Below are 24,918 nucleotides of genomic sequence, written 5' to 3'. Positions count from 1 at the left end.
AAAGAGATATGAGACGATGTTCAACAAAGATCTTTTTTTTTTTTCCTTTTTTAAGAACAACTTTAAAAACTCAACAGGCAAGACATGATATCCTGACATTTTGCTTAAGCACAGGATATCTACTGTAATTTAGAGACACTCCTTGTACTATTGTGTCTAAAAATGTCACAACGTCTTCAAACTTGCAAGCAATATTGGGTGATATTGGAAGAAAGTCTGAAGCACGTCGGGGTCATTAAGAAGACAATGACGAGGGAGTTTTTCATCTTTGTTGTGAGCTGGAAAATGAGGACAGATTTAGTTTTGTGATCTTCTCTTGAGTCACCACAGGAGCTTAGCACAGACTGCTGTCAAAGGTTACAACACTCATAAGACGTCAGAATACTAATGACAAGGACTGTCATGTCTCCAGGGTTCCTCTGTTTCCAATATCCACAACAAAACCATTTCAGCTAAATCACCTCAATCAACACGACAGAAAATACACAGCTGGCCCAGAGAGTTTATCTCTAATTTTAGCTGAGATCAGTCCAGTATTGTCCATTTAAAAGTATGAGAAACTGACCAAACTCATTCAAACTCACTCAGAAAATCATGCTCACAGACTGAGCATATCATGTCTGCCCAAACATCTCCACACAATTCCAAACGAGGAAGGACAGCCATGGCACACCAAACAAACATATGTGTTTGTTGGAGAAGGTTTGACTGGTGTCCATTGAACATTAAGATAATGTTGCCCATAATTAAAGCTTGCTGGCTAGCTTAGTTACAAGCAGACAAGCTAATGTAGTTTTAACCACACAGCAGTTGCATGATTTGTTGAAAGCAAGGGACATTTGAATTTCATCATTTTGAACTGCCACCTTGTGCCTGAATTTGTTTTCCTTTACATTGATGCATTTTCACTATAAATTTGTGCAGAAATTGGCTCAGAAAAATTCACCAGAATGCAGGAAATGAAGTGTTTAAACCCCAAAATCCCCTGAAAGAGACGCCCCATCCAGACCCCTGCTTAATGCGCCCCCCTCAAAATTTGAAACAAACCCTACGGCCTTGGAAAAGCCTGCATCCATTTACAACCTCATTAATACCAATAACATTCTCTGTTAGGAACAGGGTGAGAATAATGAATGAGGAGGCCTCCTTGGCTTTGCCTATAGGGCCCACTAATCACTAAACGTCTACACCTCACTAAACCTGTAAATTTACATATCAGTCAGCTATCAAGTTCTTGTTCAAATGCAAATCAACTTTGTTGGCATGACAGACGCATTTCATTTCATATTCAAGCACAGTACAGTAGAAGAAACAGCTTGCCAGTATTGAAGAACACAGGACAGGAGGTACTAACTGCACATAGGAGAAGTTTGCCTTCAGGGCTTTCTGCCAGAAAGATAAACTTACCAGACTGTTCTAACTGTTCAATGATTTGCCTTTACCCACTTAATCATTATGTCCACATTACTGCTAATTATTTACCAAAATCTCATTGCATTAATATTTTGTACAAGCATTCCCACAACACTGTTACAATATTGATCTTGAGGTATGTGAACAATATTATGATATTTGATTTGATGTTGTCCAGCCCTATAATGGTATGTATTTTAGAAAAAATGCGTAGATTGAGATGTATATTGCAGAATTGATCCTTTTAGGTCCTGCCCCTTTTGGAAACTTTTGTCAACTTTCTCCTCTCCTGTTTCCTGTGGGATATACTTATAGGCTATGTACAGTATTAGTGTTGTTTTTACAAGTCAAGACAGTCACAGATTGTTGTAAAACTGTTTAAGTGTAAGACTGTGAAGACACATTTTCTCCTAACAAAAATTAATGTTAGCTGCTGAAGCTAAAAAGCCTGTGTGTTTACGTACCAGGATGTAGTCACACAACAGCGGGTCTTACTTATTCTTTCTCTTCACGACTGATAAAATGACCAGGGGTCACTGGGTAAAACACTTCAGGTAAGATAAAAGGGGTATTGAGATTGGTACTAGTGATTTATATTGTAGTTCACTAAGTGGTTTCACACAAAACTAAACTAAACGATGAGTTTCTTGACTTGTGAAATGTTTTAAATTGACAAACAACATATATGTAATGTGTGGCACAGTTCAAACAGAATCAAAAAATAACTCGTCTCTTGTCATAGACCCTTTATATGTTTTTTGAGGCACTCTATTATATGTATACCCACTTTATGGACGGCCCTGCATTTGGCGTCCAGTGTCAAGTCTGCAGTATACATCTATGGTCATCAACAAGCCAGTTAATAACAATAACAGCATGCAGGTCACTATTGAGAAAGCCAGAAAATAACACATAAATGCATGCCAAATATTATTATTATCCTTGGAAAAAACAAAAACACACCAAGTAGCTTGATCAACTGCTGGTCTTGAATCATCCTGAGGGAGTTTACATACAGTGCATTATGCCTTACTTAGCAAAATGTTAGCTAGCTAGTGATAAAATCATTGCTGCATAGAGGGACATGACTTCTTTTCTGGGATAAAGAAAAACAGCACCAGGTACCATGCTTGCTCAACAGTTACTGGTGCGCTGGGCAGAAAGGGGCGGGACTTAGGAAGGGTCAATAGTCTAAAAATAATGAGATATGATTTATAAGCCATATAGCCCAGCTCTACTCTTATGAGTCACTATAACAGACCTACATAGGCGCAGTTGGCTGAGTATCCGTTAGAATTGTCCATGCGCGTTAATGCGCTCGTCTGTATGTGTGCGTGAGGACCATATGTGCTAGCTGTGTGCGTGTGTGCGCGCGGGGCAGCACGCATCCCCGCATCACAGGCTCAAACCCGCGCACATTGGCTGAATTGAAGAGAGAGAGGGACACAGAGAGGGAGGCTCAGTCTCCCGTTTTGTTGAGGAGGAGTGAGTCGTTAGGAGCCTCTCTGTGATGACAGACAGACAGATCCGCTGCCTCACTGACTGCGACACCTGAACAACCACCGAAACCAGTGAAGGAGAGCCAACCGGAGGGGAGGAAGAGGAGGAGGCGGCACGGAGGCTTTCCTAAACAATAAAGAAGAAGAAAAAGAAGAAGAAGCAGAAGAAGAAGAGGAGGGGGTGGAGAGGAGCGGGGGCAGGCAGCCGGCTGGCCGGGACACGGAGCCCGTTCACGGGGGGAGAAATCACCGTCACATCACATCCCCGCTCCGAGATGACAAAGGTGGGTGACGGACGGTGTGTTCCCATTGTGTAATATCAGCATCCCTGCCCTACATGGCGTCTTTAATCCTCATAGTAGAGTAGTAGTAGACATGTCTGTGTGCTGTAGAAGAGAAAACGGGGCCGGTGTGGTGCTACAGGAGGGCATTTATGTTTGTTTCTGCTCCGCTCCGTCCTGGAGACAGTTACGCACCGTGTGCCGCTATAAAAGCGGATTTATTTTTATGGATGAATGGGAGACACTTCGTCTTCAGGAAGATGTATCCACTCACAGCAGCCGACAGACATGTGAGCCGTTTGGCGGAGTGATTTCATTCAGCACGACCCCAAAAAAATCTAATCTAATCTGGCCCACATTTCACGGTGTGAGCGCTCCTGAGGAGATTTTTCTGTTGTTGTTTATGTCCTGTAAGAAGCGTCGTAGGCAGGGGCGGATCCAGAGGGGTGCCACCCCAGCTGCCACCCCCAGTTTGGGGCAGTTATAGTTCAAAATAGCCTCCAGTGGTGTAAAGTGCAAGGGCAGAAATTTCATGCCACTGCTGCTGGGGACAATAAACATGCCTCAGCTGGAGCTGCTAGGGTTCATGAGTCTGTTTGCAATATTATAGCTACACTACAATAATATAGCTATGTTTGAATTTAGTATCAGCAGAATTGAAGGAGACATTTAAAAGTAACACAAAACCTACAAAAAATCCTTTTCTATGCAGTTATTGGTGGTAATTCAGTTACTTAAGAGGGAAGTAACTAGTAACTGTAACTAATAACTAAATTTCACAAACTTTCTAAACATTCGTCTCCTGCCTGAGATTCACAGTGCATGCAAGGAGAGACAGAGAGATACCGTGCTGCTGCCAGAGGACTGCTGACTAAGATTACAGCATTGGCAACAAAAATGCATATGACAAGTGGGGATATTAATTTTAATAGTCAATGCTCAATTATTTTTTTTAAAAGTAACTCGATTACATAGTGGGATACAGACTATAAAAGTACAAGTACTGCAAAAAATTACTTCATTACAGACATTACAGGTATAAATTTTCAAGATTGAGTCTCTGAAGTTTGAGTGCAAGTGAATGCAGTAAGAGATGCACATAATTTAATGATCTGATCTGGCCACATTTTGAGCAAAGTGATGGGCTTATGTTGAATTTAAAAAAAGACAAATTCAGTATTCAGTTTGAAGATTTGAATATATATATATAAATATAGATATTTATTCATGTGCCACAATAATGCAATCTTCTTTTTCAAGCAAATATTTGTATAAGTGATTGTTTGCTATTTAATCATATATCAGCATATATTTTTTCCACTCCATGAATATTCCTCTAGATCCACCTCTGGTCATGTGTGTGTGTCCTCTGTGTGTGTGTGTGTGTGTTGAGGAGGAGGATGAGGGCAGAGAGGGTTGGGGGATGTTTATCGTGATGGTCTCCTTGAGCGCCTGAGGCTTGTCGGGATGATTGATTTCGCCTGTTCAGTCAGATTAGGAGAGCGCGAACACCTTTGCCGGCAAATTAATTAAACTGCACGCCAAGATTAACCACGTAAGATTATCAGCGTGCACCCGGAGGAGAGGGGGCAACAATTAATGACACACTATTTATATCTGGAGCTTTATTGGATGGACTAGTAGCCCCAATTGTTGCATGCATGTTCAATATTTTCCATAAGGCAGATTTGATTCCTCTCCATTAGTTGATTGGTTTTGTTGCTGGATGTTAACTTGGCTGAAGTTTTTCCATCTGCCGTGTTTGATGCTACAATATAGGGAAGAACCCGCATACAAATACGTAATTTGGGAGAGCTTATTGTATTATTATTTCCAAAATTTAAGAATACCAGTTTACTTTTATCTAAGTACATTTTTACACAAATACTTCAAGGTAGAATCAGGGAGATTTGTCTGAGCCGTTTGTAAATGCACCAGGAAGACATGTGATTGTTGAACTCATTCTCAGGATGTAAAATACCAGTGTTTTGGTTTGGTAAAGTGTCCTGAGCAAGTAATGAGAATATAAGGAAATACAGGCAGAGTCTCATGCAGATACAGATACCACCAAACACATCAGGCGTTTCATAAGTGATGATTGAAAGGGATTATGTTCATATGTACATGAACATATATTGTTTTGTTTTTTATATCCGAATACAGATACAGATAATTTGGTTGGTTGAACAGATACAAGTACACATAATGATGTCTATATGCACCTATGCTACAACATTTCTTAAATATTTTGTCAAAACGTCACCCTGGTCTGTATTTTGCAGCACACAACAGGCTGAATCTGGCAGCATTGAAGTGATTGATGAAGAGGAGCGAGAGCGAGCAGATAAAGAGAAAATTGGCAGAAATGGTTTGACAGTGAAGAAGCTTGTTTGATAAAATCTGCATTGAGTGTAGAGCTGAAATAATAAGTCAACTAACTGACAGTAAATCATGGACAATATATAAGTCAGTCAGTTTTATTTATATGATGTATTTGCATTTGGACATCTTTAAACACCCAGTTTGGATGTGGGGATAAAAGGGGGAGTAACACCCAGGAGGAGTGACAAAGGAGGGGTCCTTCTTCTAACACAGGCAGACAACAAAACAGATGTCATAATCAATCAATAATTCAAGTTATTTATAAAAAAAAAAAAAAAATGCAAAACAGCTTCTCAAATGTGCTCCTTTACTTTGTTTCATGTCACTGTAAATTAAGGATCACATCACCTCGAGGGCTGTGGGAAACTGCGCTTTACTTTTTTAAAAATATGTATTTTTATTAAGATTCAGCACGTACATTTGCATATTATATGCATACATTATCCATTTATGTTTGTCTGAAATGCCTTGTTGTTGGTTTGTAACCAACACAAGGGAAAATAAAAACAAAAACACTGAAAACCGTACAGTTAGGGATTGATCTTTTCATTACCGTGCAGTAAAATAATAGATTATGAAAATATAGTCTGGCCTATGGGGCATTACATAGTTAACCCAGTTTTCCCAGTGTGACACAAATAATTTCAATTCATGGTTAAAACCTATGCTGTTATCTTCTCTGACTGTAAATGTCCATCCATGCATTTAACGCTGGACTCCTGTGATAACCTGTTCCTTTCCTTTTTTCCTTTTAACCGTTCTTGAGGAACAAGTTCAAAAAACATTGTCTTACTCTCCACAGAGATATGACATCTGAAAATATCTTGTAAAGCACGATGTATCCCTCTTGAAAAGATTTTACTAACACGGCAGTCCTTGAAAACATCAAAATGATTTGCAACAGTTTCACAGGCAAACTGGGGAGTTATAACTGCACTTGTCACTGTTAAGCAAATAATCTGGTGACACACACGCATCTACGAACTCTTTGCAGATGCTTGATGACAATTATCGGCACAAAAAGATGAAAAAATGCCAGCATGCTGACATGTTTCATTCCCAGTTGGTATCTGTTGCAACTAATGGTGATTTTCATTATGGATTAAACTGCTGACCATTTTCACGATTAGCTGTTTGGTCCATGCAATATCACAAAATAACATCGGAGCAACCCAAATATATTCAGTTTACAGCCATAGAGGACTAAAGAATTGAGAAAATATTCATGTTTGAGAAGCAGGACGCTGAGAATTTGGGCATTTTTTTCTTAAAGGAATAGTTCAGATTGTTTGAAGTGGGGTTATATGAGGTACTTATTGATAATCAGTGTATTACCTACAGAGGATGTCAGCACGCCCCAGTTTGGAGAAGCAAAGAGGAGAACCAGCAGCTTAGCAACAACTGTGAACGTCTTTAAGTCACTTAAAAAAGGTCCACCTAAAAAATTCAACATCCATTTAAGTGTACACTATATTCAGAATATTTTCATAGCTTTACATTGCTGTTGAACAGCCTTTTCTGATGGGAAACTGAAATTAAAAAAAGCTAAATATCACTCTCTCCAAACCAACCAAATTTCATTGGAGAAATCAGTAATTTTACTTCACAGACCACGGGAGTTACTGGTCTATTGCTGCCTCTTGTCAGTTAATTTCTTTCTGTTATTGTGAGACCTCGATGAATCCAAACAAGCCTTTTAAAACACCAAAGTCACACAATAACACAAACAAAATAACGGATTGAGGCAGTGGTAGACCAGCAACTCCTGTGCTCTGCAAGGTAAAATTACTGATTTTGCCTATGGAGTTTGGTTGGTTTGGAGAACTATTCATTTAAAAAAATGACTTAAAGTAATTAATCAATTATCAAAACAGCTGGTGATTAGCTGACTGACTGAATTGATTCATCGACTAATTGTTGCAGCTCTACCGATGGGTGGACATAAGGAAGACCATTTCCTTACTAATTTGTTATGCATTTAAGACCACACAATTGTAAACGTAATCTTAATGCTTTTCCGAACTCGTCACCTTTTTCCCTCTGTACAGTGTCTGCCCAATCTTGTCCTGTCTATCTGTCTGTCTCCTCTCTTTGTGTCCGTCCTCCTCCTCTGTGTCTTTAGGAAGTGGGTTAGGAGAAGGGAGGGAAGGTGACTTAATAAACCCTTTCGCGGCAGGTCATTTACAAGCGCAGACCTGAAAAGGTTCCTTTTTATTTCTCCTGGTGTGTCCGTAAGAAAAGGCACAAGACCGAGTGATGAATGTGTGCTCTGTTTGGAGAATAGCAAAGCGGGGAATAACAATGGAGGTGAGGCGGTGAGGGAGGGGGGAGAGGAGGGGAGAACAGTGACACACACACACACACGCTCGTAAATAAAGGCTCACACTCACACACACACACAAGCCTCTTGAAAAAAGTCAATATGATAAAGTGTGTTGTGCTGACGAAGATTCACTGCAGCGTTATGTTAAACCTCATCACAAGAGTCTTTTTAGACTGAGGGCGCCCTTTAAAGGCCGACGCTCTGGGAAAGGAGTTTATTTATACAATATTAGACTATGATATACAGCTCCGTGGCTGCTGGCTCTACACTGTCCCTGAAGATGCCAGTTTTCAGGCCCCGAGCCAAAAAGGCAGAACTGTTTACTGCTTCCCCTGGAGCAAAATGACTCAGAAATCTTGGTATGTAACATAAATTCCTCCATTTGTCCAAGTCACTGTCAGGCTGTTTGCAGAGGAGTCCAGGAGCCAGTGTGGGTAACACCTTGGAGCAACAGAATCTGATGTCCAACTCCAATTACATTAAAGTTGGGATGTTGTGTAAAATGTAAATAATAACCTAAAGAAATTATTTGCAAAAAGACATTTAATACTCAAACTGACTAATTTATTTATTTTTTTGTACACTCATCCTGAATTTGATGCCTGCAACACGTTCAAAAAGTCAGGACAGGAGGCTGTTTACCACTGTGTTACATCACCTTTTTTAACACCGCTCAGTAAGTGTTTGGTAACGGAGGAAAATAATTGTTGAAGTTTTGAAAGTGAAATTCTTTCTCATTCTTGCTTGATTTATGACTTCAGGTGCTCAACATTTTGTGCTTCATAATGCACCACACGTTTTCGCTGGGAAACAGGTCTGGACTGCAGGCAGGTCAGTCCAGACCTGAACTGTTTTACCATGAAGCCACCCTGTTGGAATGCATGCAGAATGTGTCCTGGCTTTGACTTGCTAAAAATGAGCAGGGACGTCTCTGTAAAAGACCTTGTCTGGAAGGCACAATCCCTGTATGTACCTTTCAGCATTAATTGGGCCTTCACAGATGTGACAGTTAGCCATGTCATGAACACTAACACAGGGTAGTCCGTCTCCTTTTTATTCCGAAAGACATGACGTCCATGATTTCCTAAAACAATTTTAAATATGGGCTTTGTGTCAGTCCATCTCAGATGAGCTTGAGCATTTTTGGATGTTTGCATAGTGGAGGCTTAACTTACATTTGTTTTCCAAAGGGTTCTAAAGCTCATATAGCATGTTTAATACAATTCTTATTTGAGAACGACCGATTGACATGTTTCACCATTTTCTGACCAAACAAATAATCGATTGATCAAGAAAAGGATCCACTGATTAATCAACAATGAAAATGAACATTAGTATTTGCCAAAATATCTTCAGTCGCCATCGTCATTTCTAAATGTTTACACCTTTCTCCCATCCTAAATGACAGCAGATCTAATCTTAAACTGTCACTGGCTAGTGTTAAATATATATTATGTTACAATCACAATCACATTCTGAAATCTGCAGTATTCTTCTATTTCATTAATTATTAAAAAGCTATTATTAAAAGAAGATGTAATGTGCATGAAAAAATGATTGACATGATTACATACATGGGTAAAACACTGGCTCCCAGTGTCACCTTTCGTGTTTTGCACCCACTGCAGTTTCTTCTTCATGTCTATACCTTGATCCGTCATTTAACCTTTATTTAACTTGCCAAGTCTTCTGAGATCAAATTCTTACTAGTGAATACAAGAGATGACAAAAGGAAAAACCCCTCCTGATGGTGATTTGGGGGAAAAGAAGGAACTGAAAACATGCCAGTGGCAGTAAAGCTTAGAATGAAAGGTAGTGAAATCATACAGGGGCACAGATAAAGAGTCGTCTTTCTTCTTCTCTGTATTTTGTGGTACATGATGATGTGGTGTTTGTAACTGAGGCTGTCAGGATCAGCAGGTCTTCTTGATGTGTGTTAGTGGAGGTCGTGACTGGTGTTTAAGATGGCCTGAGTGATTAGAGCGCTTGTGATTAAAAATTTACTTGTGGGCATCTCGGCTCGCCGCAGAGAACTGAGGGAGTGTGTGTGTGTGTGTGTGTGTGTGTATGTGTGTGTGTGTGTGTGTGTGTGTGTGTGTGTGTCTGCATTTATATTGCAACATGTGATTGTGAGCCCAAGCGAGATTAATGTTCCATGTTAACAAACCTCTTGGTTTGACCCTGGCTAGCCTGCAGAAACACACACAAATACAGTCACACACACCATCCACTTGATCTTCTGTTGGCTTAAAGGGATAGTTTGGATTATTTGAAGTGAGGTTGCATGAGGCAGTTATGTCAGTGTATGACCTACAGTAGATGGCTGTCGACATACTCCTACTTTGGAGAACCAGAGAGGAGTACCGGCATGGAAGCTAAGCAATGTACTGTTGACAGGGTCAGCAAGAAAAGGTTTTTTAGACACTTAAAAAAGATTCATATAAAATAATCAATATCAATTCATGCATGCTATATTTATATTTTTAGCACTTAACTTTGCAATCAGACAGCCTTTTATATAAGCCACATATCACTCTCTCTCCAAACCAACCAAATTCATGAGACAAAATCAGTAATTTTACCTTACAGAACACAGGAGTTGTTAGGTTTATTTGTGTTTTGTGCGACTTTGGTGAGTCACTCAATGATCCAAACAAACAAACACATCAAGGCAGTGGTAGACCAGCACCTCCTGTGGTCTACGAGATAAAATGGCAAATTTTTCAGTTTTTCAAGTTTTCACCAATGGAATTTGGCAGCTCTGGAGAGAGTGATATTTGGCTTATTTAATGGTGGTTTCTCATCAGAAAAGGCTGTCTGGCAGCAAGGTAACACTGTGAAAATATTCGAAATATTGCTTATACTTAAATTGATAATGACTTTATTAGATGGACCTTTTTTTGGTGGCTAAATTACCTTTTGCAGCTGACCATGTCCACAGCATTATATAGCTTTGCTTCCATGCCAGCACTTCTCTCTACTTCCCCAAACTGGCGGCTTGTCTATCACCATCTACTGTAGGAAATACACTGACTATGGATAAGTGCTTCATACAATCCCACTTCAAATAATCAGAACTATCCCTTCAAGCACACACAAATAAACATTGAAAACTGTCCAACCACTTTCAACCACTTTGATGCATTAGCACAAAGGTGCATATTTGCCTCATTGTGGCAAATTGCTTTTGATGTGCAGGCTTATTTGTGCAAGCTCACACACAAATGCTACTGTATTTCAGATTAGAGGTGAGATCAGATATGATACATATGTAGGTAGATTGTGTAAATATAAAAAATGACCTCTCAGCCCCTTTTCTGCTTGTTTTTAAGTCAACTTGATTCCCCAGCGAGCCTATCTAAGAGAGATCTGCACATCAGCAAGACTTTTTTTCTCAGATGTTAATAAGGTGGCAAAGACTTCAAAAATGGTTTAATATTTATTCTAGAGCACTCTGTATCCCCTGTCAAAAATTAAAAGATGCTTTTATTGTGGTTGTGTGTCGGCCGTGGTTTCGTCTGCGGCCGCTGGTGCCAGATGAAGACAGATGGACGAGGGTTTTGTCAGGGTCTGGGCCCGGCTCCAGGGGAGCTGCCCTTGGTGCGAACGTTTTCATCTACTTGTAGATGTCGGACAGACAGATTCCAGCAGACCCTGGATTAAAATGGTCTGGGCAGGAAAGATTATGGGAGCAAAGTCCTGTATCTGGATGGCCCTGCTGTTCCGCATAACACGGAATGCATTATTTATTATTAATACTGAGAGCATCTCCGTCTGGTTGTTGTTGTTGTGGTCGTACAAACTTCTGTCTGGCCTCTGAGTCCTTCCTGGTCAGTTAAAGCCTGACTCGGATTTTTTCATTAATTTAATTTTCATTAATGTGATTATCTGATCTTCATTGTTTATGTATTCACGCAGTTCTCTGAATCCTCTCATGAACAGTCTGAGTAACTTTAATAAAAGTGAAACAGTAACAGGAGTTTTTCTTCAGAGAAGGTGGGATGTTGTAAGAAATTTGGTTTCAGAGTGAAATACTCTCTGGATTGTATCTGTATGGAATTTTTCATAGCTGTAATTTAACAGATTATGAGGAAACTGGTTAAAGTGCTTTTCATAATAATAGCAGTATAACAAAAATACAAATGTAAATCTCTGAATTTCTATTGAATGAATGAATGAACGAATGAATGAATTGGATTACGATACTAGTTGATCTTTATTAAAAGGAGCACCATCCTCTTGAAATAAAAAAAAACATTTAAATCAATCAAGCAACTAACAGATTATGCTGAAATTGGTTAAAATGGGTTAGTAGTATAAGAAAAACTAGAAATGTGGCCCTGTAATCCTACTAAATCATTTTAAATGTCCTTCACAGATGCCCTCTGATAGATAATTGTTGTATTTGCATCTTTACTACAAAGAAAACGGTGCATCATGGTTTATTTTTGACTGTTTCAGTTTAAGCATCTCTTCAGGGCAAGGGTCAGCTCTCAAAAGATCCATTTTTGGCCAAAAAAGAAAAACGAAAACAAATCTGTCTGGAGCCACAACTATTAAATTCTCTATTTTCCTCTGAGACTTCTCTTTTTTTGGATTTGGCATCCATATAGCCTCAGAAGGCAAAATGTAGAGGGCTATGATTCACATTTTAGTTATTTAAACATTTTCTAAATTCTGTGTACAGGCTACACAATTGGGGAATGTAAGAATCCCTTTAGGGCTACAATAATGATAAATGGAAATGTAAATGTTAAAAAATAAGCCCCCTTTCCTGCCCTTTATTCTGCCTCAACAACCTCCAGCGATAAGAAAGGGCAGTTTGTATGTAGCCTGAGAGGCAACATGCAGGGCAAAAAGAGTCAGCAAAGCACTTGATGCTCCTTGTTAATCTTATTGCTTTGAGTACAGGGTAATGATTGAAGGCGACTCAGATGAGTGCATCAATGTTTTTATTAACTATGGGGAGTGGACAGTCAGAGACACCGTTCAGAGGGAGATTGTGACCCTTTAATGCGTATTATTTTTATGACGTTGGACTTCTAATAATAATTTATGGTTGTAAATCCCGTCATGGAGGACGGCAAAAGTGTAAAATACTTAAACTTTGGATGACAGTGCTGTCCTCCATTACTGTTGCTGGTGTTCTCTGTTGGCTTCACCTAAATGCCTCTGATAGTGCCAAGACCTGAGCCAGACCATACAACAATGATAGCAATCATATCACATTCAGGGTTTGTAGTATTCAGCTGTTGTAAAAAAAAAAAAGAGATTTTTTTTTTTAACACATTGATATTGGATCGGTGCTCTGTATTGGCTGTTATGCAAAGTTCAGTTCAGTACAATAGTAAAAATGGTACTGGAACATCTCTACTAATTTTATCATTCTGCTATTGTTCACTGAAATTCTATCTGCTTTACCGTCTCAGAATTTCCAAATGAAAGCAGCATTAGAAAACAACACCAACCAGGCAAACTACATCTACTGAGGAGGATTGTGTGATACGGCTGAAAGCTCTGGAAGAGCCGTGAAATAGAGCTTGTAATAACAAATCAAAATATTGTGCATGAAAGTTTAGCATTTGTGCCAATCAATTCATGATTATACCTCTTATTCTGATTAAGATAATGAGATTAGAGTTTACATAACTGTCCCCATAATCAGATTATCTTGCTTTACATGGGATTAGATACATGACGTATACTCTTAGAAATAAAACTGTTAAATAGAACCATACAATTACTCTTTTTGGTTCCTGGCAGAACTCTTTTTTTATATAAAGGTTCCATCTGGAGCACTTTCAGAAGTTTCTACCCAGAATTTAGCATAAAGAACCATCTCTTAAAGATTCCATTTGGAACCCCCCTATGAGGGGCTCTACAGAGAACCATTCTATGGTGTCTATGGTCCACCCAGAACCCTCTCTGGAGGTTCCATCCAGAACTATTTGTCTTGTAAAGTCTTGTTAACATGAACCAACCCAGCAGGTTCTATTGGGTGCCCTTTAATATAACAAGGATTTCAAGTTGAACCCAGCCAGGGTTCATTCTGCAAGTGATTCAGCCCTTTAGGAAGAACCTCTTTAGAATGATTATTTATATAAGTGTACCCAATGCTATGTTTTAGGTTTTTCCACCAAAAAGGAACCAGCCCAGCTCAGGTTCAAGCACCTAATTTCAATCCGTTTGGAGCATTTCCACCAAAAATAAACTGGTTCCAAACCTGAACCTGAACAGTTGGTTGCTGGGGCCAAAAACTAGGTTTTCCATGGGAACCAAATCGGGTGCGTCATATTTTACAGGATGTTGGTCATTGTGCAGCGCCCTCTTTTGACAGCGTTCTTGATTGCAATGGTTCCACTCAAAACTGGTGGAAATGCAGGCTGCAGTTCAGAGAAGAACCAGAGCTTATGTGGTGGAAAAGGTGTTCGAGTGTTTTGTTTTCCTCTGTGTCCCTGAACTGAAACCTGAAGTGAAATAAGGGCAGGCACAGTTGTGGTGGTGTTGGTGTATTCTGGTGTTGATCACAGTTCTGATTGACAAAGTTGGGGGCGGTGTATTTACATCCCAGCATTGCCCTCTCAGTGGTGCTGTTCCCATGAACCCTGAGGAAACACAAACCCCTCTGAGGACAAAAAAACGACAAGGCTTATACTGCAAAGAAACCCACATCAAACAAAGCATGATCGTCCAGCAGAACAAATGAGACTGGCCATTACGGACACACTGGGTTGGCTATCGACTCCAGGGTCTGCAACAACAAGCCATTCGATACGTTGTCTATAGAATCCGTTGTACAAGATAATCTAGAAACCAGACACTGCAAACTGAATATCGCTTTTCAGCGTCTGCTTCAATGGGGGGCTTCATCAGAAAGTTTCATGTCACCACTGACTTTTAAAAAGAAGTACAGTGTATGTCGTGATAAGGAGCTTTTTCATTGTTGTCTGGTTTTAATGGTGCATTTCTCTTTGTCTCCTCTGAGTACAGCTTGTAAAATAGATGAATACCTCTGCTGAAAGTCCTCAAACTCAGCTTCATTTTTATTACAGTGCATCATATTACCTCTTATTCAATAGCCTACAAGGTGAAAGCATTCGGTTAAGGATTAATACAGGACACCTTCAAGGACTGAACAGTGCTGACAAATGCAGTGCTATTCTTTGTGGCACATTGTAATCTTTAGATGAATTTGGCATTAATACCGTACAGACAAATCCATTTTTACACTTCCTTTCTAAGGATTTCAGAAAAATGACAGTCCATACTTGTCAGGATTTGTTCATACAACAAAAGGATTTTACCTCAAATCCTGTTTTTTTATTTTGCCTAAAGACAGGATTTTTATGTGCAATCTGAATACGATGGCAGCTTATTTTAAGATATCTGGATAGTTTGTTTTCAAGGACTACAGCTAGAAATGGGAAAAAGATTTTACTGATACCAGTGTCAAAGTTCAGTTCTAAGGGCGACCCAAAGTGCAGTCAAGACACATGGGAGTAACTTTAATAAACTTACTGGCAAGAAGGCACAGAACACTAAATAACAAAAGGCAGCTGAAGAGTCCAGGCAAAAACAAGTCCAACAAAGATAAATCGAAACAACAGTGTCCACAAAACCACAAAGAATAATAAACCCAATGCACTAATCAGGAATCAAAAAGGCCTAAATTTGAATCAACAAAGACACCTCAGGAAAGTACTTACAAAATAAAACAGGAAATTACTAAACAAAAACCCCAAACCATGACAGCCACTGCAATTATTGATTGAATTGACTGATGAATTTTCTGTGTGGAGAACAAAAAGGCCTATGTGGGTTTTCAGTGTCAACCAAAGGTAGGACCAAGTCATTGTTTTGCATGTCTAAAGTAAGTCTTTGCACTCAAATCCTGAGTCAAGACTGACAAGTCCCAAGTCAAGTCTTAAGCAAAAATCAAGACAGGCAAGTTTAAGTCAAGACTGACAAGTGGCCAAGTCAAGTCCTAAACTTTCCTGTCCTAAGAAGTCATAATTTAACCCTGAGTTTCTAGCTTCAGCTAAGTTACTTAGCTGTTATGACATGAAACAAGCCTCCTTTACGCTTTACGCCTCCTGTCCTGACCTGATCATACCATGTCCTCATCCTCTCTGGAGTGGGAATCCACTGTAACGTTAAATCACTTTGTTAACCTTACTTTATTTCGTGTCTTCTTCTTGATTTCTACTTGACTACATGTTGCAACAATCCCCAAGAACAGACCTCGAATGGAGAATAAAGTAGTAGGTTGCAGCCACTCTAACACACTGTGGGCTTGGTGGAAGGTTTCAGTCAAAAGGCTCAAGTCCAAGTGAAGTCGCAAGTCATTGGTGTTAAAGTCAAAGCCGAGTTGCAAGTTGTTGTTTTTTTTTGTCAATTCCAGTAAAAAGTCATCAAATTTGTGACCTGAGTATGACTTCAATCCACAACTCTGGCACAACTGTGGAAACAGCAGAACAAAGACATGCATGTGACTCAGATGTGCAAAAGCTCCACTGCCAACTTGCTTAATTGACTGTTAATTTGTAACAGGTTCTTGATTCCCATCCCTAAGTAAAGCTTATAATTTATAAAGGCTGCTTTAACACAAGTGATTCAAACTTATTAATTTGTTTCTTCGCCCCTTTTTTTCATCCTGAAACCATATGTTGCATCTAATAAACAGGAGGAACTTAATGAGAGTGTTGAGCTGCCCAGGCAAGCGAGTAAAAGCCTCTGTAAAGTGCTAAAGGTGTTTCCTCCGGAGTCCTACACACCCTGCCAGTGTTAGTTAGAAGAGGACTTCAAATCCACAGGGGCACACAGGAATGTTGTGAACCTGTGTGTGTTCCTGTGGCATGCTTACCTGTGTCTATGTGTGAACTTCTGTGATTGTGAGTTAACGAGGTCTGCTTGCTATGAATGTGCATGTGCTTTATTTATTCACACAAGTGTCTGTATGCGTGTGTGTGTGTGTGTGTGTGTGTGTGTGTGTGTGTGTGTGGTGGGTAAAGGGGGGGTTTCAGAAGGGGCCCTCCCTTGGGGGTTCTAGTCTGGCCCCTTAATTAATCTGTTTTCTGGCCGGAGGGTCTCTGTTATCAGGCCATTACAGAGTAGCTGGCTGTGCCCTAACAGCACGATCCTGGAAAGCACAACACAGGTAGACACATACAGAAACAAGCACACACATTTGTTCTTCTATTCTTTTGAGGACACTCATTGCTGCTAATGCATTCTCCAGCCATAAACCCGTTAATAAAAAATAATTCGAGTTTCAGACTACTTGGATTTTGTTTTCATAGTTTTCCCACTTTTTATGCAAACATTTTAATGAGCAGCTCATATGCACTGCATGTCGTTTCTGCCACTAAGGGCCTGTCTGTCAAAACAATAACAAAATATACTGTTGGATGATGTTGTGAAGTTATATAAGCCAAACTTTCTCTTGCTCAACCAGACTTTATTGGCAAAAACAAGACCTTGTTAAAGACCGATACCTCACAGAACACAGGAGTTGCTGATGCATTGCTGCATCAATCTGTTAACTTGTGTCATTGTGTGACTTTAGTGAATGCAAACTAACATTTAACACCTAACTCACACAATAACACAAACTAACCAGTTGAGGCAGTGTGAGACCAGCATCTCCTGTGTTCTGCAACATAAAATGACTGATTTTGCCAATGGAGTCTGGTTGGTCTGGAGAGTACAATATTTGCCTTATATAACAGCTGTTTCCCCATCAGAAAAGGCTGTTGGGCAGCAAGGTGAAACAGGGAAAATATTTTAAATATAGCACACAATTAAATTAAACTGCTGTTGATATTTAACTATCCCTTTAACCTAAATATATGGTTAATTTATCCCCATGGCTGGTCTCAGCATTACTGTGTGATTTTGGTGTTTCTTATGCAAATTTTTGGAGAAAAGTCAAGACGCTATTTTTTCCTAGTTTTTTTCTTCAGATGTAATTTTGTAATCTCACAGTTGTTTTTTTGCTGCCCAGCATGATACAATGTTGGAATGGGTAGAAACCAATGTTTAAATCCATCTATTTCCACAGATTGTGCCAATCTGCTCTGCTCCTCTCCTGGGATGTTCAGTATGTTAAGTCTGGCAGTGGCCGGTGCAAACAGGTCATAAACGGGGCTAAGCTTACCTTAACCTAAATTTAAGCTTAACCCTAAAAACAAAATGTGAACCCTCAAAATGGCCTTTTAAAGAGAACTGACCAAAATGTCTTAACGTTGCAAAAATATTCTCGAGCTCAAAACACAAAGACCTCACAAAGACAGAAGAGCAACAGCATGGACACACATGAACACACAAACACGCAAATAAGAGCAAGCGTGGCACAGACACAGTAAATACAGGTGTGCAAGCAGTTAGATACACACATGGCACACCCACACACCAACTGCACACACAAACATATACATACACTTAACTGACTACAACCATGACAGGTTCTTCACCTCGTTCTCTTTTTGTAAAGGTTCCACTTGGAACCCTTTCAGAGAGTTTCACCTAGAACCCAACATGAGGGGTTATACCTAGAACCATCTGTGGGAGGTTTCATCCAGAAAAACCTATGAGAGGTTCTACAGAGAACCCTCGGTGTACCTTTTTATAGTCCAGGGCTTTTATCTAGAACCCACCCAGGGGGTTCCATTTAGAACCTTTTTATATTTCAAGAGTTTTATCTAGAATGTACCCATATAGCATGTTACAAAGAATCATTGACAAACTCTTGACAGAAGTATACTTCAAGGATTTTAACAATCCTTAGAGACCTCTTTCTTCTAAAAAGGGTTATTTGGACAAAAAGGGTTCTTAAATGATCTCTTAGTCTTATTAAGAACCATTCACAAACTCTTTTTTTCAAAAGGGTTCTTCAGAAGCATATGGTTCTAATGGGTAGAACCTCAGCTCTTGAGGAAGAACCCTTTTGGAACCCTTAGTGTACACTGCATGGACAAATAATCATCATATACACATAAATGTGCAACAATAACTCCACGAATCCACACACACACACACACACACACACACACACACTTGTTCTCTCAAGAACACCTTCTCCTTTTCTTTTACTTTTCCTGTAACACACCAGCCGACTGCAAAGGAGGCTGGGTGTTTGGGTGAGATGCTCGAGCGGTGTGTGAAATCTGATTACAGTCTTACACAGCTTCCCTCAGCAGCAGCAGGGCGAGCACTGTTACTGCTTCCTCACTCGCCCCAGTCTGGCTGCCCTCCACTCAATATTCCTTTTTTCACTTTGTGGATCTCTGTCTGCCTCACTACTCTGTCTACAAGCTGGACCATTGGTCAGATCGACTCTCCTGTAGCTGGAAGTTGGCGTGTTTGAACCCTGCAGCAGTTAACATGTGTCCTCTGCTAAGGTTTTCTCAAGCAAGATTAAAATCTTAAAGGAAAAGTGCACTTAGGGCATATTCTTGTGGATAATGTTTTTCTACCACAGCTGTGATTTTAGGGGCAAACACCAGACTGTTGTCATGAGCTCACAATCAAGCATTAGCTTCTTTAAAGACTAAACAAACGTGAGTGATACATTACTTTACACTATGTCTTACATTACATTACTTTTTCTTGATTTTTCATTGCAACCTTTGCTTTGATGTGTCAGATTTAGCATCGACATTCTTGTTGACATCGTTTTCTTCCTCGAAATAATTGGACCTTGATTTCAGGCAGTACACAAGAGCAGGCTTTGCATTTCTGGCTGGTGTGGTGCCATATTTTTTGGCTAAAATGAGTTTGCAAATAGTTAAGGAGAGGATAGTAAAAGAAACCACCATCCCATCCCTTTATGTATGGAGAGTTGCTCTTACTACAGCCACACGCTGCTTTAGCATGTGAAGAAATCTAAAGTCTGCCATGATAAGTTACGGTTGAATCGTCAATTCATTGAAGCAGGAAGCACCGCATTTGAATATTTGCCAGTATTTGTTTTCCTTGGTCATGGTCTCATCAACATAACCTCATTAGGACCTAACTGCTTCACTGTAGAAGACATTTAATCATGGTAACAATCAGACAGACATCAGTCCCAGAAGTTGGCTTCTTTGCTGCCAAACAGGAAAGAGAAAGTAAAGCATGTGGACGGCCACATTTGTTCAATGTGGAAGTGTTGTCCTTTTATTCTCGGTCTGGTGTTATTGAAACTGGCCTCCATCATTTCAACGACCTTCTGTCCACATATTTTCTCTCAGTTCAACACATTTTATCTTTTTCTCTCATCTGTGTGATCATCTGCCTTCTGAAAATCAGTTTTTCCACATTCTTTGGTCTTTCCATCACTATCTGTGCCTTATTTCCTCTCTTCAGTGATGCAGTGATGCATTAAAATATACACTCCAGCATAATCTGTAACTGTTAGTGAAGACAGTTATATTTTCACTGCACTTTTATGTTTTATTTTTATGTAACTCAGTTTGGTCTCACCTCATTTACCTCAGTGCGCTCACAAATAAAACGTGGTTCAGTCATTTGCCCTCCTTCCTTCTTTTGCCAAAAAAATACCATTTATTTGCTATCTCGCCTCCCTTATTTTTTTTTGCTTTTCACTCCATTCTCGCCTCTCTCTTCGCTCTACACCAAAGTTTTGCCACAGGCAGTGTGCCATCTGCTTTTGACATTTTTAGAATGAGGAGAACTTGTGAGAACACCGTGTTTATTGTTCCATTGTGGTTAATTATTCAGACTCCGGCTCTCAGTTCGGAGCGGGCGGCTATCTGGAGGCATTGCCCGGCACAAAGCAAGACTGACACTCACTGTGAAGAATCTGGAATTTGGAATCCGTCGTTCCGATGCCGTTCTGCTCCGGCCCGGAAGTGACAGTTGGAGCTGACACTGGAGAATGAGACCCTCCTATTGTCAGCCCAGCAGTTATTCTTTGACCTCTCTGCTCCGCTGAGTGCCAGAGCTGAGCCTCAAAGACATTACAACCACATGTGTGTGAGTGACACGTTCACAAGAAGACATGTTGCCTGTCGTATTCATAGCAGGGGGACTCTTTACCAGCGGCCCCCAGCCAACAGAGGGCGCACGTGTGGTCCCCTACCAGCCACAAAGCTTAATTCAGAGTCAACAAGCTTAATACATTATTTTTTAAACATCTGAAATCAGCAAATAAAGTAGTTTTTACTTAAGTGAAGCTGTACATTGTATAACTGCTGTGCAGCCAGCCACACCTCCATCCAGTACAGGTGTACAGAGGATGCAGAGGATGGTGATCAAAGGTAAAAGTTCAGAGTCACTGTGACCTCATGGCTGTCCCGTTCTCATGAAAGCGACATCTCAGGAACGCCAGGATGGAATTTCTTCAAATTTGGTAAAAGAAAAAAAAAGTCCACTTGGACTCAAGGATGAACTAATTAGAATTTAATGGTCAAAGTTCAAGGTCACAGTGTCCATCTGTCTCATTCTTGTCAATGTGATATATCTCAATTTGAAGAAATTCCGTCAAAGGTCAGCTTCACTCTAACATCATAGTTGAGGACTCTTCATGAGTCTGTCTCTGTCCTCCTCTGTAAAAAACAGTATCTGTCTAAAACAACATGTTTCCAACTGGAATCATACATATCAATATAGTGACAAAAATACACTAACTACATTTTTTATTCCGTTCACTACGCATATTATACAGGCATGGATTTAAACTACAACTGTAAACTGGAGCTGTATACTGGAACTGGTTGGTGGAGGCATTCAACTACAATGTGGTAATTCTAGTGTATTTTTGCTTTGTTTTTTTTTGCAGGCACAGAACCTGTTTGGAGAGCGCTAAAAAGAATACAAAGGTAAGGATCAGCTGTGCTTTGTGTGACTTTCATCCACCAGAATGGCTGCTTTCCAGTGCCTTTACTGGTAGCAACTTTTTTTTCCAAAATACTGCTGGTTCTGATGCCTGCAGTTTGCCATAGGAGCATTAACTGATGTGCATCATTCAGCGCTTTCGGTGCTTTTTTGGCCTTAAGGATTGAAATTCATTTCAGTTTGCCTTCAAATCTCATTCCCTTCTTAGATGTTTTTTTCGTTTCTTTGATAAATATTCACTTCACAGTCCTGAGTGAAACACTTCTGTTTGTAAGGTCTAATCAGAACTGGACATCCTCTCTGCCTATTCCTCTCACTAATTACTCCACAAGTTATCCTGAAACACCAACCACAATATTATGGCTTATTTGCTTTTTAATTTCCCAATTATCACCGCAGACGCAACAAGAATTAACCGGGGACCTCACTTCTATCAGTATGATAAACGGGGTGATTTGCTTGCTTCAGCGATAATCAACAAACTAGACACACAATTAAGCCCATTTGACCCAGTCATAATTGGGTATAAACGAGGACGCCGCCTTCTCAAGCGGTATCTAATTGCTTGCAGGGATTTCCACTATCAGAGTGATGTTATATTGATCCAGTTTGTATTGATCTTGCTTATTGCTGCTTGCACGGGGGCTTATCGGCTCATTAGCCTATGTTGTGTTTGTAAATGCAGCAGTGTGGGTAGGGTTAGGGTTCTGCATCGGGGTAATGGCATCTCTTTTCAAGATCGCATCAACTGAATGTGGTTTCCATGCCATTGCCCCAGATTTTATAACTGTTTTGCAATGTGGTCGATATTGTTTTCCACACAAAGGACCTTAACATACCATGAAGGCAATTTTTACATAGTTGTACTAATTGAACTTCTAAACTCTGGCACTGCTGGTTCCTGCTGCAGATTTATTGGTTTAATTCACCTCATGGCTGCTGTTGTAAACTTGTATTTTTCAACAGTACACACAACATCCCCTCAGGCGAGTTAGAAAGGTTAAATGAACCTGTAGGGTAACTGGTTTAAACCCCTGAGGTGGGTAGTAAAGTCTGGACAGATTGAACCATTGTAAAATTCCCAGTTCTCCCAGCAAACACTGGTGAGGGAAACAAGTACAGCTGAATCTGATCATCTCAAATACTGTCCTAACCTTCACCGCTGCACTCCCAGAAATAAGGGTTCCAAAAAGGTTCTTCCTGAAGGACTGATGTTCTACCCAGAACCATGTGCTTCTGACCCTTTTTAAAGCAATGGTTCATCAAGGGCTCTTCATAAGACTAAAGGTTCCATTAAGAACCCTTTTCAAAGGAGTTCTGTTGAAATTCTTGAAGAATTCTTTCGTCAAGTGTTCTCTGTTGTATCATATGAAAAGGTTCTCTGGGTGGTTTCTAGAAAACCCTTATAATGTAAAGGGATTCTCAGTAGAACCCCCTGGGTGGGTTTCAGATAAAACCGTTGGAACATAGAAAGGTTCTCGGTAGAACCCCCTGGATGGGTTCTAAATACAACCAACGTTTCTAGTTAGCACCCTTAATAGTTTTTTTCACAGATGGTTCTAGGTATAACCCTTTATGTTGGGTTCTAGGTAGAAATCTCTGAAAAACTTCCAAGTGGAACCTTTCTAATAGGAACCAAAGTCCTGTAGGGACTAGCGAAAGAATGTTTTATGGTTCTAGTTAGCACCTTTATTTTTCAGAGTACAACTTAAGCTACAATATGATATGAGTCAATAAACATAATTGAACTACTGAAAATTTGTCCTAAATTTGAAAAATACACATTTTTTTTTATCAGATTAAATAAACTAAACACACAAGGGAGATTTGTAAATATGGAATTATTGGAGTATTTCTGAACAGTCCAGTTAGTTATTATTTAGTTATTTGAACTATTTCTATTTTTTAGTTTTTGAGATATGTTCATTTTTGTGAGCAAAGGCATTTTCAACGGTAATGGAAATATTTCCCTAGTGCCAACATTTTTTTCTTATTGTGATGCAGTTTTCCTAGATTATCTTAAAGTCCTTTATATCCCCCAAATTTGTACAACCTAAGCTCCAAACTACTGACTGAATCCTATTTCTTTCATTCTCTCTCTGACATGAACGATCAATCTGCACTCTGCTCCTCTGCTGGTGACCTAAAAGAAAAAAGAAAGACAGGAGGAAGAACTGAAATCAGAGGAAACGCATCTGTTGACAAAATTCTCGTTGTTGGCCGCGTTTCAGACGTAATTAATTCAGCTGGGGGGCAGGGCAGACTTGAGAAAGACAGAGATTTGTTTTTGGGTCCTCTCTCCCAGTCTCTGAATAATATAATCAGTAGTATTATTCAAGAACGCAGTATAGAAATAGCCAAAAGAATGCCTAATGAATCATAAAAAATCAGAACACTTGTTCACAGTTTACCATTTTAATCCTATCCTATCATATTCTTATCATATCCCTGTCAGGACATATATGGTATAATTTAGTGACTTACAATTAGCTCAGGGAAAGCATGGGGGAAAGAGTGCACTAATGCTTAAACTACTTTTACCATTACCAATACTACTACAACTAGTACCACAACCTTTTATAATGGTAACAGTAATGTCAGTGTAGTGTTGGCAGCATGTGTGCTCAGACTAAGTGGGATCGGGGCAGCAACAGGGAGCTCCAGACCGGGTCAGCAGGGCCAGGCCCGCTGGGTCAACAGTATTGTTATTGCCAACTAATCCTTTAAACTAAGATTAGTGATACAGTTTTTCAGCCGCAAATCCACCACATCAAATCGTTTCTCCATCGCCGTTACTCTCAGAGAAACACAGAAACGCGCACTCATGCTTTTTTCTTTTTTACTTTTCCAGCTCTGCGTGTGACGACTGGTTCAAATCCAAGATACTGAGTTATTTAACTATTACCAAACAACATACAAGTTAATGTCTAGTTGTAGATGCTCATCCTTTCCCATTTCATACTGGAAAACCTGCCAGTGACCTTGACAGAAGAACACATGACAAGATCCACAAAAATAGCAAAATCTGTGCACCAGATATGTTTTCTTTCAGTTTTTCAGTACTTTAGCCCTTGTAGACTGTTGTGGAGCCAACTATCCCTGAAAAAAAAAAAAAACTGCCAACACTAAGTCAGGATACAGATCTACATCACACTACAATTACATCAAACTAAATTAATTAAGA

At 39.8% G+C, this 24,918-nt stretch overlaps 1 protein-coding gene across 1 annotated transcript in view; it reads left to right on the top strand.

Annotated features, from left to right (window-relative positions):
• The first annotated feature begins 3,159 nt into the window (after positions 1-3,159).
• gal3st3 (galactose-3-O-sulfotransferase 3) overlaps positions 3,160-24,918 on the top strand; it is a 44,299-nt gene continuing 22,540 nt past the window's right edge. The window contains exons 1-2 of the mRNA XM_084712271.1: positions 3,160-3,196; positions 21,679-21,718. The gene's annotated coding sequence lies outside the window, so the exon portion shown is untranslated. The remainder of the gene's footprint in view (positions 3,197-21,678; positions 21,719-24,918) is intronic.

Source organism: Lutjanus erythropterus, chromosome 23 (genome assembly GCF_056507025.1).
Source record: "Lutjanus erythropterus isolate fLutEry1 chromosome 23, fLutEry1.hap2, whole genome shotgun sequence".
Lineage (NCBI taxonomy): Eukaryota > Metazoa > Chordata > Actinopteri > Lutjaniformes > Lutjanidae > Lutjanus > Lutjanus erythropterus.
The sequence above is the reverse complement of the archived record's forward strand: the minus strand, read 5'-3'. Positions and strand labels throughout refer to the sequence as shown.